The sequence below is a fragment of the Stegodyphus dumicola genome, chromosome 2, assembly GCF_044657685.1.
Source record: "Stegodyphus dumicola isolate Sdum_Otavi_A_Nest chromosome 2, ASM4465768v1".
Lineage (NCBI taxonomy): Eukaryota > Metazoa > Arthropoda > Arachnida > Araneae > Eresidae > Stegodyphus > Stegodyphus dumicola.
The window spans coordinates 115018146-115036961 of NC_140769.1; the positions used below are offsets into that span (position 1 = coordinate 115018146).

General features: G+C 33.9%; 1 protein-coding gene across 1 annotated transcript in view; it reads left to right on the plus strand.

Annotated features, from left to right (window-relative positions):
• Positions 1 to 18816, plus strand: part of LOC118188530 (solute carrier family 12 member 2-like) — a 325874-nt gene that overhangs the window by 27342 nt on the left and 279716 nt on the right. The window lies entirely within an intron of this gene.

The following is an 18816-nucleotide window of genomic DNA, read 5'->3' on the forward strand; positions in this document are numbered from 1 at the left end:
TAGATGAGTAAAGAAATACTGACATAGGGATAAATAAATATGCATACATTAAATGCATGTTGGAGATTCATTATGCATTAAGACATCCAGACGTTATACTAATTGGGGTAATTAAATTAATACATAAACATGATTGAATGAACACGCATACTTAGAAACATATAATGAAGATTATAATGGTGTGACTTGGATAAATAAGGTCATCTATATTAGATATACATACAGGGGTATACATTCGCATTCAATTTTGAATGACGTAATCCTACTGCGAACATGGGCATCTGAAATCCCAAATTTGAAATTTAGAATTTGTTTTATTATCGATTTCATATTTTGTAAAACTTTAACGAACTCAACAGTTTAAAAGCGAGTAATGGTAACGTTGTACAGAAAAAAAAAAAAAATCTCCAACGCGTGAGACTGTGTATCGGAAATTCTAAAGATATGCTCAATTTAAAATTATTTTGCGACATTGCTGTTGAACTTAATTTTATAGTTTAAGTGCGAAGAACATTATATTTAATAAATAAAGGTAACACACGCCCCTTTGGACGTAATTTAAAATCTGAAACCTTTCAGATTATTATTATTATTATTATTATTATTTATTTATAGTAAGATTTTCTGAGAAGAAAATATTTTTATATTTCATTTTAGACTTCGCATCATTACATTTAGGGTAAAATGTGCTTGTCTTATTTTTACGCAACTGGTTTTTATTTAGCTTAATTCCAAGTGATTTCTTTGAAATTCGGAAGAAATTTTGTAAATTTAACTTTCTACTGCATGTTTTACTTTTCATGATGCAATTATGTGTATTTAATGCACGTATTAATAACCGATAGTTAATTGCACACTATGTCTTTAATTATTTAATTAGCATTTTGCATTAGTTGAATAAATCATTTAAAAACATTACATTGCCAATGAAGAGTTTTTCTTGCTTGAAAACTTTTCAATATCTCTTGTGAATGTTCACTAACCAAACATTATTAATAAATACCAAACAAATTTATGAAAGTCTAGTTTTCAATTTATATATTTTGTCTGAAGGTCGTAAGAAAAATTTCGGATTAAAGATTGAGAAAAATAAGAGTTTTTAGGAATAAATCTGGAATTTCGCAGTTGGAGTCTTGAAAGAAATGATTTGAGAATTCTTGAAAAAACAAAAGTGCAGAATTACAAATAAAAGAAAGGAAATCAGAGCAGCTGAATAGCTTAAGATAAGAAAACCATGACATTATTGTTCTTATTCACAATATGAGTCTTAGCCGATGTCGAAACACCTCAACAACGTCAACACTTCTTTGCATAATATCATTTCTCAACCGACATTCCAGGAGACGAGGAACAGAATGCCGTCACGTTTAGCTGTCAAGCAAACCAAGGGCTTCTTTATCGTCAACCATATCTAAAATCTTGGGTGACAAGCATTTCATTGAGTTTCTCTGTCTTATCGTTATATTGTTCCCATCTTGCAAAGTCTCCCGCTGCAGGTAGCCAAGCATTCTTTACATCGATTATGCTTTGAGGGGGCTTCTGATAACATACAAAGCACCGCAGAAAACACAAAACGCACTAGTTTATAAGTGTCAATTTTGATCTGAAGTGAAGTATTGCTTTGTTTTTCGTTGTTACATCAGAGCTGTTACGTCATATATCAAGCGATATGAGGCAAAAAAAAAAACGGAAAATCTTTTTGAAATTTCAGTTACATTTTGACGTGGTTTTCGACCACACGCTGTGTAAAATTATCAGATAAGGGGGAGGAAGATGTATCGAAGTTCTAAGAGCAAATGCTCAGTTCTTTAAGGCTATATGCAGAAGTTTTACATTACTTATCCTAATTTAAATTATTTTTAACTGATACTTCTGAAACATTTTATATTTCAGATTTCAAAATAAACTTCAATATTTTGGTAACTCTGAAACATTTTCATTTCAATCATACAAAGGAATAATATTATTATCGGAAAAAATGGCTAGATATTTACTTTTTATATTTGTTTCACTTAAACTATTAAGTTATATAGAAGATGAAAAAAAGTACAACGGTTATTAATAACTAGAAAGAAAGCGGTCATACGAAATGACCGCTGTTCTAGATATTATAAATTGTAATTAAAATGATTTGTGCAAACGTGTCTGCTAATTCAAACTGAATTACCCAGTGCAGGCGACGAGGACGCCCCTTTGCTTACTGCCCGCGGGGTTTCCTCCTTCCCCTTGCTTAATTGCTTAAAGTAGAGTGCAATGAAGGAAACCGCTGGCGGTACATTTCTTAAGAGCCACCGCTAGCTCAATAAATTAAGGTGATTTAAATAATAAAATGTTAATTCACATGTCAAAGATCTCTTTGTACACAATATTTCTTGTGTAGATCTTTCCATCATTTTTAAGCTCGCCTTTCAGAGGACCATCCATTATTTTTAATTTTACGTCCGTTCTTTCACGAATTCTTGAACAGGCAACATCAAGTTGATCGTGTCCAAATGCAGGCTCAGGTAAAAAAATGCCAACATGCTTAATCGCTTGGCCCTGAGACTTATTGGTGGTCATAGCAAAGGCAAGTTTTACAGGAAATTGTCTACTTCTCAGTTGAAACGGCAACCCTGTGCCATGGCCCTTCACCCCATTGGCTAGTACAGTTACGCAGGCAACCAATAAAGTATCGGCGACAAACAGACACTTAAGCCGCCTAGAATAAAGATATTTATTTATTTTACTTTATTTGTTTTTTCGGTTTTGCCGGTTTTTGCCGGTTGCGTATTTCCGAAGTCTTTAATATATAGATGTTAAATTTATTTATTAAATGTTAAATGCACGTGCTCTTGTATTTTTAATTTTTCCGGCTTAGCTTTCTCATAATATTCGTCACGCACTGCACCTCACGGGGACTAAAACAATTTACAGTTACGCAAGCAACCAATAAACTATCGGTGACAAACACTTAAGCTGCATATATATAAGATAAGATTTAAGATGCAATTAATATTTCTCAACCTTTATTGCTGCCTCTTCCTTCTCCTTAAGTTAGTGTTAGCATATCATTCTGCCCCTTCTCAAGATATACTTTTTTTTTTATCAATTTCTTTAAGTGATGAGTTCGAAATATTAAGTAAAACTAAAAAATTTTATTTTAGTATGCTATGAAAGCACATATACATGTTAACTTTATTATATCTATAATATATATGTATATTCATATTAATTAATGAACAAATTATACTGAGTACATTTCATAAATATAGTTGAGGAAATGTTGTACCACCTGTTACGGGTTCAAAATAACTTAGATGCCAATATGATGTTATATCTGTTCTGTGAGGCTTATTTTCACCACCAGAATATCTAACCATAAAAAAACAGACCCATGTCCCTCAACCGGGACATTAGTTAGTGATTCTGACTGCCGAATTGCCCGGGTTCGAATCCTTGAGAAGGCATGGATGTTTGTAATTGTATAGTGTGTATGCGGCATGGGGGCACTCTAAATGAGCGATGAGCTGAAAGTTCTCTTGAGAGGTTGGTGTTAGGGGAAGATGGGTGGAATACTCTCAGACGCGTCCCCCCTGGGGTGCTCTGTCTCAAAACTGGGCACGGAAATGAGCTAACGTCAGGATGTCACGTATATGGTGGTCAAGGCTCATGCCAACGACAGCCGCGTTTGTCTGCTTGCCACAATGAATGTCGTGGGATTGTACTGACCATTGGCAGACAAGTAAGATTGGTAACAACAACAACATGTTTATTCTACCTCACTACGTGTGATAGCTTACTTAAAGTTTACTTAAACTATACAAACAAAATTTACCAGTCAACCTGGTTTGAAACTCAAAGCTTTCTTTCACTCACAAATAATATGAAAGCAATAAATTAAACCTCATTTGACTAGAGACTACAGGATTCCTAATCGCGACAGAACTTCAAACATACACTTAACAGTGTATAACCTCACTCTGAAGTATTTTCAGGAAGATCAGCATTAGCCTCGCCACCAGACTGTTTTCTTCAATCGGCAGTTCAGTGGAACGTAGGCCAAACTCTCAAACTCACATTCGTAAAATTCTAAAATCTATAGTAAACCTGCTTGCCTCTCAAATGTACATAAATTCTAGAATGAACTCACCTCGTGGAAAAAAGAGGCATAAAAGGAAAGAAGTAAATTAAAATAACATTTCGTTATTAAAACTTAAACAGAAATGCCTCAGTGTTTCTGTCTACGATGTCTAAATTTAACGTTTTTCATGCATTTTTGGTACCCCTGACTTTAGCAACACTTTCTGCTGCATTTCTGCCATAAGCTCTGTTCTGTGTCCTGTAGAAATATAGTTCGACTATAATTCCCTCAATAACTGTAAAAAAAAAAAAAAAAAAAAAAAAAAAAAAAAAAAAAGATGATGAATTTCTACGTAAAAAAATAAACTATGAGAATAGAATTAGTATGATTAAAATTACATACTTAATTACTTACTCTATACTAACAGAATTACATATTAATTTCATATTTTGTACTAATGGAATCCTAAGCTGAGAGAATTTTGAATATATATTAATTTGATATGTCTTAATTCCAGCACTTGATAACTTTTGAAGAGGATATTGATAGTTTTCCCTGATTCTATTCCTCCTCTCCGAGATCGCAAAATTCCCTCCCAACTCTTTAAGCAGAATGCCTTTCCGGTTGAGAACTGGGTTAAATGAATTTAAAAAATTTGAAAAATGAAATTTTTAATAGTATCTCGTAGGTTTCTAAGAAAATCATTAATATAAACAACAGTGGTGGCCTCTAATAAATTTTCTCACAAAAAAACATAAATTCAGAACTTTTTTTAAAATATTGAAATTTTTAACGCTTCCTATTTTGGAGACTTTACACTCTTTTGGGGGAGTTTTTATAGCACAAAATAAATTTTGATAAACATAACTCGTCTACGAATATATTCGCCACATACTGGGCAGAGATTTCGAGATTCATTGTTTTAATGCTTAACATACTGAAATCATTTGTTTACTTAATCAAACTTATCGCATGAAATATGTTCGGTGAAACACCGAAATCTGGAGAATGTCGACTTTCACCGGTGAATGTCAATATTCACCTAGTCGCTTGGTGTATGTCCAAAACATTTTCCAAATACTCTTACTCCTGACTTAGACCGGTAAATGTCGACATTCACCATTTACTAATGGTAAATGTTGAACATATAAGAATATTATATTTTCTTCTCCGTAATTCATTCGCGAGAAAACGCACTTGAGACTTAAAATAAGAACATAAGAACTTAAAACACACAGTACAATCAAAATGAGAAAGGAAAATAATAGAAGCTAAAAACTTACTAAATTATATGATTCAAATCTTATTTATTGCACCAACTTAAACTATTATGACACTTTGAATTGCACAAGAGGCCCTTGCTTTTACCACTGCATTTATTTGTAGAACACTTCCTTTTGCAATGATAGCGTGTACATACACTCCTCTCTTTTCGACCTACACCAGAGCATATCTGTGATTGTCGACATACACCGGTGAGGGTCCGAATGTAAAAGAATGTAATGCAATATTCGATCTTTCACCGACGTATTTGGCGAATGTTGACATTCTCCGGTGAAAGTCGACATTCTCCAATTTCGGTCTTTCACAGTAACATATACATTGAAGAGCCAAAACATTATAACCACCAATTCAATAACACGTTGCGCGGAAACTCGCCTCGGCATGGATGTCAGAAGTTCTTGATAGACGACCGGAGACAGGTTGTACTAAACAACGTTCATTCAAAGTCGAGATATTCCCACATAGTGGTACTTGAGCCCTGAGCTGCCCCTCTATGACATCCCAAATGTGCTCTATCGGGTTCCGGTGAGTTATGTGGTCAGGACATTAACTGAAATTCATCTTTATGATCCTCGAACCGCTCCAACAGAGTTCGAGCTTTGTGACACTGGGCGTTGTCCTGCTGGAAGATTTCATTTCCAGTTGGGAAGACAGATGACATGTAGGGTGCAATTGATTCGCAGTTGTGTTGAGATAGCCCGCAGCTTTCGTAGTCTAAGCGTCCCAGAGCAACAACTAAGGGTCCCAGATCCGCCCATGAGAACGTCCCCAAAAGCATAATACCATCAGCCTGTGTCTGATCTGCTGTACAGGGGGGAGCAACTGTTTTTACTGTGATGTGTTTTTGTATTTCTAATATTCTGCTTTCAGCATTCGGCCATTCTACCGTATGTTGGAACGGTTTGAATACTCTTCTGAATCTACCAGATCACAGGGAAAAGTCTAACTAACATAGAGGCTAACTTGCCAAATGACAATGGCTTTGGCGACTAATTTTTGATGCAAAATTTGGCGATAAATCACCAAAAGTTACCAAACCTGGCGTCCGTTTGGCAACATTTTGGTTCGGTCCTTCTATAACTGTAACCTGATACTGCAATTGAATAATTGATCCCTATATGTAACTGTAACCGTAACAGTACCCGTTCCGTATATATAACTTTATCCTTAAATGCCTTCTAGTAATTTCGAGAAGTCGGGGGGGGGACTGTGTAAGACCAGAGGTAGCAGTAGTTCTATGTTTTTTTAGTTCGGAGTAGACTTCGAAGTATTGAAAAATCTCTATACGAGTTTCACTCTTTAGATGCGCTTTGCATTGCCTTGTTTTAAAAGTTCTTAGTAGTTTGAAGTGGTTGCGCTGTGTTGTATTGATAAAAGCTATACGAGTACTTTTGCTCTAAAACTATAAAGTGTTTCCAAAACTATAAAGTGTGTGATCGATTCTGTATGTATTCAATCCATTATGAAACCTATACGCACATAACAGTATTCTAAATAGAATAGCCTTAAACGTAGATGCCATGATAATTTTCTATACAATCAAGTCTGACCCATTTAAAAAAATATTTATAATAACTGAATAAAAATTTACATATAAAGAACTCATTATTAATTTGTGCATAAAATTTGTAACATTTATTTGTATTAGTGACTACAATTACAATTAAAAATCTTCCAATTTATTCAATTTAATTTGAAATATATTATTTCGCCTTTATGTATACTAGTGACTTTTATTTCACTCTTTAGTATATCCAATGAGTATATTTTTTGCGTAAAATTTCAGCTCGTGACAGATTTGCATTTCGTAGATGTATGCACATGACATTATAGCTCTTTCGGTAAGATTTGAGTGTTGAAAATTCAAAGGAATAGTATGTAAAACTTGAATTTCTTAAAATCCATAATAAAGCAGATTTTATGTTCAAGAAAACTACGTATGTTATAAAATACTTGCGCAATACTGGGAAAAAAGTAACTACATTTTATTTATTTGTTTTATTTCTTTAAACATTACATGTTCCATTTGGTCCTTCACAAAAACTTCCAATTGCATTGTTTCTTAAAACAAGGTACACAAATTACTGAAAATTGTCTCTTGTATGAGGAGGGTTCTAAAATAGGAAATTTCATATATAGTATCCAAAGATTTTTCTTTTGAAACTTAAAACATAATATCTTTTTCTTTTGCTCAAAATATAAAAAGCCACGAAAATAAGCTTAATATAATATACATTTTCAGCGCCCATAAAGTATTCAACAGCATATTAAATAAGGGATAATATTTAACCAATTCGGAAACATTCATTACGAAACACATAGATTTGATTTTGTCACCTCTCCCTTAATGTGAATTTTCTTAGAAATCTTGAATTGTGTATAAAATAAATATATATAAATCTCATGTGGACACCACATGACTTCCTTGCATGGCCCAGGTATTAGCAATACATGCCAATATTAATGGTTTAGTTACATTTAGAAGAATTTCTCAGTGGATTGTTATCTTCATGTACCACCATGCATTTAACAAAACCATTTTGGGGTGTAGTCTTTTCTTAAGTGGATGAAACAGTTCTACGCGACGTAGTCCTTTGACGTTTGACATTAAGGTAGAATACCCATCTCTCCTCCTCTACTATAATTCGCCCTAAAATTGTTTATTTCTGGAACGAGAAAGAAAAGCCAGTACTGGTTTTCACAAGCCGTTGTTTTTCAGAAAGCTGATGCTGAATCTACCACTTAGAGTGCCCCCAAGCCGCAAAGACACTATACATTTACAAACATCCGTGCTTTCTCCGGGATTCGAACCCAGGCTCTTCGGTACCTCAGTAGGCTCCCTAACCAATATACTGTCTGGGTGGCCTATAAACTGTTCTGAATACTAATAGAGTTTTAGCTAATTCCTCAACAGTTGGACAGAAGGCAATTCTTGAGGAACTGATAGGTTTGCTTCAGAAATCTGCTCAGAAACCATTGTTTCAGACATCCGATTGTGGGTGATCTTTGCAATATCTGTTTCAAATATATTGTTGCGAAATGTCCAGCTACGGTACGATAGCTTCCCCGCAAAGCAGATTTAGGGTTTCCAGCAACTAGCATGGAAAGGCTGGGTTGCCAGATTTGGCGCAAAATCGCCCATTTAGGGAGAAAATCGACGTTATACCATAGACGGAATGAGAATTTTCTAAAACGAATTCTTCCCGGTTTTCCCCAGAATGTTCTCGAAGGCATTTCTATAAATACATTGCTTGTACGCGGAGTGGCAGTGTATCTTTAGAGTACGGAGAGTATCTTGAGTTCAGAGGTTAACCTGAGAGCGATCGACCGAGTCGGAAGCTGTACTTTAGTGCCGTGAAGCTGTCTTTACCGTTGTAGCCTGAAGGCTGTGTTGCTGATTGTTTCAGCATGTTTATCGTAGTTTTTCGACGGCTGAAAACGTGTCTTTGGAACTCTCCTGTGTAATATTCACGAATAAATTGTGTTTTGATTCTTTATGAAGTGTTGTCATCAATCACTCCAAATCCACGAACTCGTAGAACGTAACAATACAATGTACTCCTTGTCCTTTACTATGTTAAATCGTTTGAATTACTTTACGAATGGTTTACTTTTACAAATGTGTTGCCTTTATATGTTGTCTGTGTACACGTTTTACTAGTTGAAAATTCTATACATTCCAACTTGTCGTACGATGTCAAATCCATTCTCACTTTAGATCTCTAATAAAACACTAGACGAATTCTTTCATTAATCCAATTGCATTTCTGTGAATGAGGAAAATACTTCTAAATTAACTTTTATTTGGCTTAACAGTCAGAAAGCTTAACGCGCACATCTTTCTTGAACATCCGCATGTCATTTGTTTGTAACCCCGTTAGTGTTTAATTAAGGATATCTTGGGTAGTTTCGGTCTCATGAAGAAGAATTTTTTTATTCGACTATTTCGCCTATGAAAATAATTTCTCATTAACGGGTTTTCCTATACAGTGCATTAAAATTTAAAGTAAAATTTGCGCTTTGTATATTTTTACTTAATATTACCACTTGAGCCAACTTATTATATACTGGAAGTCTACTTTACTTAATTCGTTCTTTAAACCTAAACCATGGGTCTGTGGGCAATTGTTCAAGAGTTTAATATAGTGGTTTAGTCATATTTAAACAACTATTCAAACGTTTTCAAACATACTCCTTCAAATTTTTTCATCATTTTTCTAAAGCATTTTATACACAACTAGAATTTATTGAGGAAAAAAGTCTTAGCATGAATCATTTAATTACTCACAGAAAAGATATATGAATAAATTAAAGTAAATACAAGGAATGTTAACATAGTACCACAGTTAGCGACATAAAAATTGATTAAAAGAAATGAACACGCCATTATTGCGTTAAATATTTGCAATTCTGCTAGGATCCAATAATCACGAAGTGAGAAAGGTACGTGTAGTGGTTGGTCCCATCAGAATGTTTATTATTGTAGGCGGACATCTCATTGCACGTGTTTCATTGAAAATAGTGATTCATGCCGAACTGTTAAACCACAGGCGCAATTAAACGTAAGCAACATTTGAAAAGGTAAATGATCGAAAACTATTTAAACCTTGTTATTTTTTATTATTTTATTTAGATGAGTAAATCCACAACAGAAATTAAATACCGTGTTTGTGTACATTGCCGCTTAAATGTGGCATTTTGTATGTTAACCTTGGTACACTGAGGTGTAAGTTTCAACTTCCATTTGTTCCAGCGTCACGATTTTTACGTCTTCTGCAGAAATTTGTGATTAAAAAAAAACTAAAGTTTTAAGTCATCCATTTGAAACGAATGTTAAGTTAAATCTCAGTTGCCGATTCGAGCTGCAGTTTTCTACAATTTTGAGTTCATACGTTCCGTTTAATATATGGGAGGGGGAGAAGAATAGAAGATGATGGTCAAAATAAAATTCAGCTGATATTTTCAGCTCGCAATAAAATTTCGTTCAGTTCATATTATTTTTTGATATATTAAACAATTCTGAAAATGTTAGTTTATGGAATTTTGTAGGTGTTTAATTTGTTTATTGAATTACGGCAAAGCAGGCGAGGGTTAGCTGCTTAAGGGAAGGGATACCTTAGAGGAGAACTTTCTAAAGGAAACTCACTCATATATACGTTACCACATAGGTAAAACCACGAAAACGCCCATGCAGCCAGGCATTCGCATGGAATTGAACCCAAGTTGAAACTACTAATATTCAGCGACTGTACCGCTCGGCGGTTGGTTGGCCTTGTATGTCTGAATATTCAGATTTTAGTATAATAAACAAGCACCGGACACTTCAGAAGAAAAGAAAAATAACACTCAGTATTTCAATATAATTTAATTTTTTATTAATTTAGAAACAGTTTTGTAGGAATCTGACAAGTAATTTTGAATAAATAAATATATAACGTAAAATTTATATGGATCGTAATATTCTACAAGATAAACTGAAAGTAACCGGAAAACTTGAAATACATTATGAGTATTTAAATTTCATTTTATGTTTAAAACCTGCACGCAGTAAAATTGCACAGGCAAATGGGATTTCAATATACTAATTTAACGCTGTAATTTCTAGCTCCGTCTCCTCTAAATGATTGAGGGATAAGACGGTTGGGCACAGGTTGTACGACTGAGTTTGTTCCACGATGAAGAGGCCTGATTGTATAAACGTTTTTACGGTTTTCTGTATCTGTAATGTACACATGAGCCAATTTACTTTAGAAAGGTTTCCATAAGGGAATGGAAGCTCTTCACTCCTTCCCTTAGACAAGTAAATCTTGTGTTCTTTCCCGTATTCAGATTTTAAAAAAAAATTCTCACTGTAGAATGAACACATTCTTCTAAAGTGCTACTATAGAAAAAAGATTTCAGTCAGTGTATGTGAGTTATAATAAAATCTGCAGTAGATTTTGTAAAATGAATGTAAGAAATTACTTAGCAATGCATGCATATTATCAGAAAACACTTTTCCAAATAACTTAAAATACAAATAACTACTTACAAAATAAAACAGTAATTAATAACTACAAAAACGTAAAACGAAGCAAAAGTCTAAATATTTTAAATAATTTATTTTATAATACAATGCATACAAACAACATAATGCTATTTTTCTTTTCTCGAAATTGAAGCTACGTTACACTGAAAGTGAAAGATTTCCCAATTAAAGTGTCAGATATTTACATTTTAATTAATTTTTAAATGCTAAATATTTATGAATTATTTTTAATATTCCTTCGTTTCATGGAAACTCAATGTTGTAAAACAGATAAAAAAATCTGATCTGGACACCACATGACTTCCTTGTACGGCCTATTAAATTATACACATTCTTTGCTGCATTTCACTTCAACTTATTTCCTCGAGTTTCATTAGAATTAGATTTCTTATTCAATTAATTCACTTCTCACTTCGCGGCAAAGCAAAAAAAAAAAAAAAAAAAAAAAAAAAACTCAATACATCTTTATTAAAAATTGAAATATACCTAAAAACACAAAATACTAACTACAATTAAAAAAATTTACAATTGAAAATACAATTTCTGCGCATAAACAAGCAATTCGGCCAACGGGCAAGAAGGCAAACTTTTCGGTGCACAAAACTGAAAGTTTATTTTTTGGTCCCACTAGGAAGTTTCAAATGTAAACCAACGGGCTTAGTAAATTGGAGTTAATGCAAGGTTATTCCTCAACAATATTAATATTAACAGTCGTGTATAAGAGGTTTAACACAATATCCATACCTATCAAAATTAAAATAAGAATTCATAGCAATACAAACTCTAAAAATAAAAATTAAAATGCAGAAGGGAAACAAAATACAGGATAATAAAAGCATAGAAATAAAAATTAATCTCCTTCTACTGAAACTCTGGAAAATGAATTAAAACTTCATAAATGTCGATTAATATGTTTCGAAAACGTGTTTCTTTCTCCTGCTTCTATTGAGATCAAAAGCCAAAAAAAGGATCTATTAAGTTTTTATTTAAGGCCCTAAAATTCGTATTAAACCGAAAAGTTGAATCGCAAATGTACCGAGATTTTCAATAACTATTGCATACAGATTAACTAAAGGTACAAAAACCTTAACCAAAGGATAAGAGTAAAGAGTAGCATAATTCAATCATATATATATATATATACTTTTGGTGCGGTCGAGTGTCAAAAAGGGAGGTGCACAACTACATGTCATAGCAGTTTCATATACAAAATTAAAATTCTGAGGATACTCGTTTTTGAGTAATGCGAGATACATACATACGTACGTACGTACGTCCAGATGTCACGAAATAAAATCTCTTCTGAATTCTTTTTAAATCCACTTTTTAATCCGTTTTGGAAAAAAAAGAGACCTTTATTCTGTCCGTACATAGAGATGTCACGCGAAAACGTCGTTCAGAGGATTCGAGAGCGGTCAAAATGGATATTTTCGTTGAAATATGACGTTCCGAAATTTTTCACGATTGCAATACTTCCTTTACTTCGCACAAGGAATTAAAAATCTAGTAATGGAATTAAAAATATAGCCTTGATCATTACTAGCAATGTGTCAAACTAATATTTACATCGTTCATAATATGTTTACAATAAAGTGAGACCCAAAAGTGGTTCATTCTTCAGTGTCACGCCTCATTTCTCACAAAACATCTCATTTTCTTCCAAAACTACTTTAAGGCTTTAAACAGGTAAAATTGCCTAAAGCTCTTTGACAAACGAAATAATCCTTCAAACCAAAGCTATTTAATTGAAATAATGCTTTATTAATTATAATTTTATTTGATTTTTTAAGCTACGGCTTTATTTAACCATTTAACAGATTTACCCAATCCGAACTGCCAAATCATTTCTTATGATTATACAAATTTTATCACAAAACACAGATAACAGTTAAGCTAATTGACTGAGTTTTTTGCGTGCTGAACGAAACTGGAAAAATTAGCATTTCAACAGATAATTTCCGGTTCGCGATGATTTCTTGGCAAAAATATACCTTAGCGGAAGTGATACGTGCTCACATTGTTACTAAAACTGATCTATATCACACTACAATAGTAAATAGGTACCAAAGTGGAGCATTCATTTTATTGTTTTATTTACGCTCTAAAATCGACAAGAAACACAATACTCTTTAACTCCAAGGTTATCGAAAGTAACGAAAACTGTCATACATAACATTTATCTCCAGGTTAAGTCAGAAATGGACTACACGTGGGTAACTGTAAACTGTAGAAGGAAATGCTGAACATTGTATTAAATCTGAAATTTCATTTTTTATTATTTCGAGTAAGAACGACATCAGGTTCATATTGTAAAGACTATACAGTTTTTTCGAAGTCAGTAAATGGATTAAATCCGCTGTGCCCTTGCCGGAATGTGGTTTACGAATCTTCTTTTAATGGCTACCTGAATGTATTAAACACTTAAAATGACGACGGCACACAAGAGGAATTTCAATAATTCTCTATAATATAATTGCCAAGAAGGAGCTGAATGTGCAGCAACATGTTGCAATAGCAACATGGCCATTTCCGTTCGCAATCGTCGGTGCTATTACCGATCATTGTCCAGATCATTCTGAGCAGTAATATGGCTAATAACTAATTACTGTCCATAATAACCGTGAGACAATATAGACATGATTTTAATGCAGCATTATTGCAATTATGTGTTATCATTAACTACGGTGAAGTGGAAGAAACGGCTTCTTTCGATGAGAAGATCTAGAAAAGAAAGTTTCTTGAAAGGAGAACGAAGTAATACGAATAGAACAGCATCATTAAGTAACAGAAATATTCGAAACAGTTAGCAATTATGAAATGGCTTCAGTTTGAAAGCTTAACTTACCAGGCATTTCTCCAGCCTTCTTAGCATGCCTTTGTGGTGTAGTGGTCAGCACGCTCGTCACGTATTCGAAAGATTCGTCGTTCGAATCCCGGCGAGGGCATTCCTCATTTTTCACATATCCTGCCTCGAAATAACCTAATGTCTCTACAGTGGCGCCCGAACTAAAAGGTGGTGAACTATGATTCTTCACCACCAGGATTTGGCGATTGGACCCCCTAAAAACCGAGTCGCCTTTTAAAAGGGGGAGTATATAAGGTATTTCTACCGCCTTCTTAGCATGCCTTCATGGTGTAGTGGTCAGCACGCTCGACGCGTATTCGAGAGGTCCGTGGTTCGAGTACCGACGAGAGTATTGTTCATTTCTCATGTCTCCTGCTTCGAAATAGCCCAATGACGCTACAAATTGTTCAACGGTAATATTCATAATACTCTCAACACAAGATTCGACTAAACGTGTTGCCATTTCTAATTCACCTCTATATCTGAAGTCTCATCAACACTCTTTTATGACAAATCTATTTCTTGAACATGGGTAAAATAAGACTCATAAAGTGGGAAAACATTTAGAGAATGTAAAGAATCTGAAAAATTCTGGCAGATAGAGGTTTGCAAATATCAAAAATCTTCAAAAATTAGACATAAAACATAACTGCTGTTTTATTCTGTTATTTCTTGTTGTCTCTAAGAAATAGCTATTGTAATATTGTTGGTCATATGGGACTAAAAGTAAAACAGTTTCTATAAATCCTTTCATTTTTGTTTTGCTAATTACACTGAACAATAAAATCCACCTTAGTTTTTATTCAAATACATTTACCAATGTTTTCGTGTATTGTTTTCGTGTTTTGTTTTCGTGTATTGAGCTAATTTTTTGGCTTAAGTTCCGTTATTTTGCGTGTAAAGACTATTAATTTAATATTATTTAAAACTAGTAATAATTACATAGAATGTAATTTTAGTGGAATTTTCTTCGATATTTTGCTTTCAATATATTCCTTTTTAAAATCTAAACAATGCCGGCTAGCATTTTGGGGATTCCGTTTTCCTGTGTAATATGGTTTCATTGTGCATAAATCCCGATGGAAACTTTCTCAGTTGTAGTCTTTTACAATTATTAAGCTCTAGAAAACGATTAAGAAAGGATTCCAGAGAATTAATCTTACTTGGTACATCCTATCTCTCGAAGTTTTTTCAGAGGCTAACTAATTTATTCTCTGAAACATTTTGTCGTTTTCGTTACCTAAAACGTTCATCATGACGATTTTGGCTAACGCTTATTCAGAGTATCATCTGACGCAGCATTACTCATTAGTTCCCTAAATTTTCCTCCTTAGTGTTAGTGTGTGGCATTATGTTTTACTAACAGTCAGCTTTAGGGTAATTTCTTTTCTATGTAACTTGTTTTGTCTGGGACCCCTACCCGGGCTGCTAGAGCCTTGAGCTCCAGGACCTACTAGCGATCAACAAGTGATCTTTGCGGGGCCTTTAGAACCACTAAGTTCATAATTAGTATATGCCCTCGTGGCCAAGACTACCTAGGTACAGATCCTAGCAAATAGCTTCGCAGAGTTCTCTACGTCGACCACCTGGGGAACTAGAACAACCTAAAAGTGTCAGCTGCCAAATCTCAAAAGAAAATATATTATACGATTGTTGCTGTTGTTGCTTATACTCGCATGTCTGGCCTTGTGAGCCCAAGCTCACGAAATTTCTCGTGGCAAGGAGCGCTAGAATACGCCTGCCGTTGGCAACAACCTTGATCACTATTCAATTTACAGTGCGATTTTGCTCAGTTCTGCCCCCCCCTAATTTTGATGGATAGCACATCGGGGGGGGGGGGACAGGTCCGAGGTTCTCCCACCTCTCTCCACTTCCAACAAACCACACGAGAGGACTTTCAGCTCGTCGCATATTTAGACTGCCGCCACGTCGCACTGACACTATACATTTACAAACATCTATGCCTTCTCAGGGATTCGAACTCAGAACAACAGTCAGCGACGCTAACCACTATACCGGTTGGGTTGCATTATACGATTGACAGGAGAGTAATAATACAAACATAGCGCTATCCGTTTATGCAAACTGAAATGACTTTCTTGCCAAACCAATAGAATCATGGCATAACTGTAGCTTATAGCCTGTCGCTGTTGTGATAACCGACCAGAAATTGTATCATTTACAGTTTTGTTACTCCTTTTTAGTTTATTATCACAAGCAGGGATACTAAAATTCTGTATTAAATTTGACACCGAGTTTAATCTTGTGTTTCATAGTAAGCATTAACGGAGATGCTAACTCACCGGCCATTAAAGTTAGCTTCTTAAAGTCAGCTGTTAGCTTTAATAACAAGCAATTTTAGTTAATTAAGCTATTTTACAGATTACAGATAAATTGTTTTCATAATTCTTCAGTACTACTGTTTTTTTTTTTTTTCAAATAATTAAAAATGTCTCTTTTCCTAATCATTTCGCTTAAAATATTAAATAAACTTCTCATTTATTTATTTCTACATATATAATGCACTGTCTAACAAAGAATTTCTGAAATTAATTTCATGACAAAATCATTGAATTTCGAGAAGCTTAATTTGAGGAAGTGATAGATAACAAATGTAATCTCTTTTTAAATACACGGAATACTATAACAAACGACATTTAATTATCGTATCAGGCAGTATTATACTTACGAACGAACGAAAAGATGCCATATTTTGTAGCCTTAGCGGTTAGCAATTTGATTATACCTTGTCAGTTTATGCCATAATATTATGTACGCGACGGGTATGTGCAGCGTCAAGTAAAGGTAATTTCCCCAAAACGATAGTCTGGAGGTGAAGGAAAATCGAGGCCAAAGCAACGTAACAATCCGAAAGGAAAATTTGACAGAAAAAGACAATGGTAAGCTATCTAAATGAACTGAAATGGCAATAAATAAAGAAAAGAAAAATTCTGATCAACAGAATCAAGTTTTGTTTTTAATGAAATTGTGGGGTGCAAATGGCCCTAGGTCAGGGCTTCATTTGAAGATATAACAGTAATTTAAGATGCTGTAGTATGTTAGAATGCTGAATTTTTTGTTCTGTTGTATAAAACTGCATAGTAATTTTTGAGATACATGGCAATCAGTTGCTTGTGCTGATCTTCGAAGGAAGTGTTTGTGTAGAATTTTTTGAATAGTGTGGTACTCATAGAACCCGAAAAATCTATGATGATGCGGAAAATTGTATTTTAGAAACTTGCAATTGATGAATACATCTATTGCACACTATTGTCCACATGACAAAGACGGGTGGTCAGATTACACAGAATTAATGTGATATTTTCTTGAGATTTAAATTTACAGCAAAAGTAATCCGCACTATGTTATATCTGGAGTTCGGATTTAAAATAACTATAAACAGGCCAAACTAAGAGAGCTTTAAAATTTCGCGTCAAGGAACTTGAGGCATATGTTAGAAAAAAGGAAACACAGAAGTCTTCTGTTGCTCAACATTGTTGGTCCGAAAATCACAATTTCAATTTTCCTGCTGCCAAAATTATTCAAAAAACATCTTCCATTGGAGAACTGGATTTTATAGAGGCATTTCACATTCATATAAATCTTTCTGTTCTAGTTAACGGTCCTAATTCCAATTCAAATTTGCCTTCGGTCTTTGAAGAAATTATGTTTTAGTTCTGGTTTCACCAACAGATGGCGCCACTTGCTTATTCTTGTCCAGGCTTTCTTATCTAATCATTATTTCCTATCTTGTTCATTTGCGGTTTCGCAGCTGAGGATGGTGGTTCGGTAAAAACATCGAAACTAGTCCTGTGAAAATTTTGTAAATATAACGTTGATTTGTGTTGTTTGACTTCTGAATTAGTAACTATAAACAGGTTCCTCTTTATTGTAATGGCTTTATAATCAGCATTAACACGTAAATCATAGCCCGGCTCTATTTATATGACTGCATTTACATGATCTAAAGCACAGGACCCAGTTTTAGTGCCATTCTGTAACTGTGAGAAAAACTCAATCATTAACTTTTTACAAAAGTAAGTATCAAGAGTTCGTGAAAGTATATCCTGACTTTCAAAGATTGTCTTAGGGGGTCTTGATTATGATTACATGTGTATGAATGTTAATGAAGCAGAATTTATATTACACCACACTCCTTTTTTTTAATTTATAATTATATGTAATTGACTTGTTTAAAACTCAAATCTGCAAATCTAGTAAATCATATAATAGCATTAAAAATCATAGTTACAGTTTATAATTATCTAAACAAAGAAAAACATATTCCGCAACATATCGTTTATTTTAAATAAAATTGTTTTATATTAATATTTCTAGTGTTAAATATAATTTATCCAGAAATCTCGAGATTTCTTCATATTATAAGTTAGCATAATAAAATAATTCAGAATTCCATCCTCGGAACTACGTCAAAGACATGAATTTGGAATTTTTGTTCTTTTATCCAGATGAACTACCTAAGTTATTTCTTAAATAAACAGAAGAGTAATATATTCTAAAATGCACAGAAAGGAAATGTCAAAATAAAAATTCGAATTTTATTTCATTTCTTTCCAAAGCTTGCTCAAAAAAATCCGA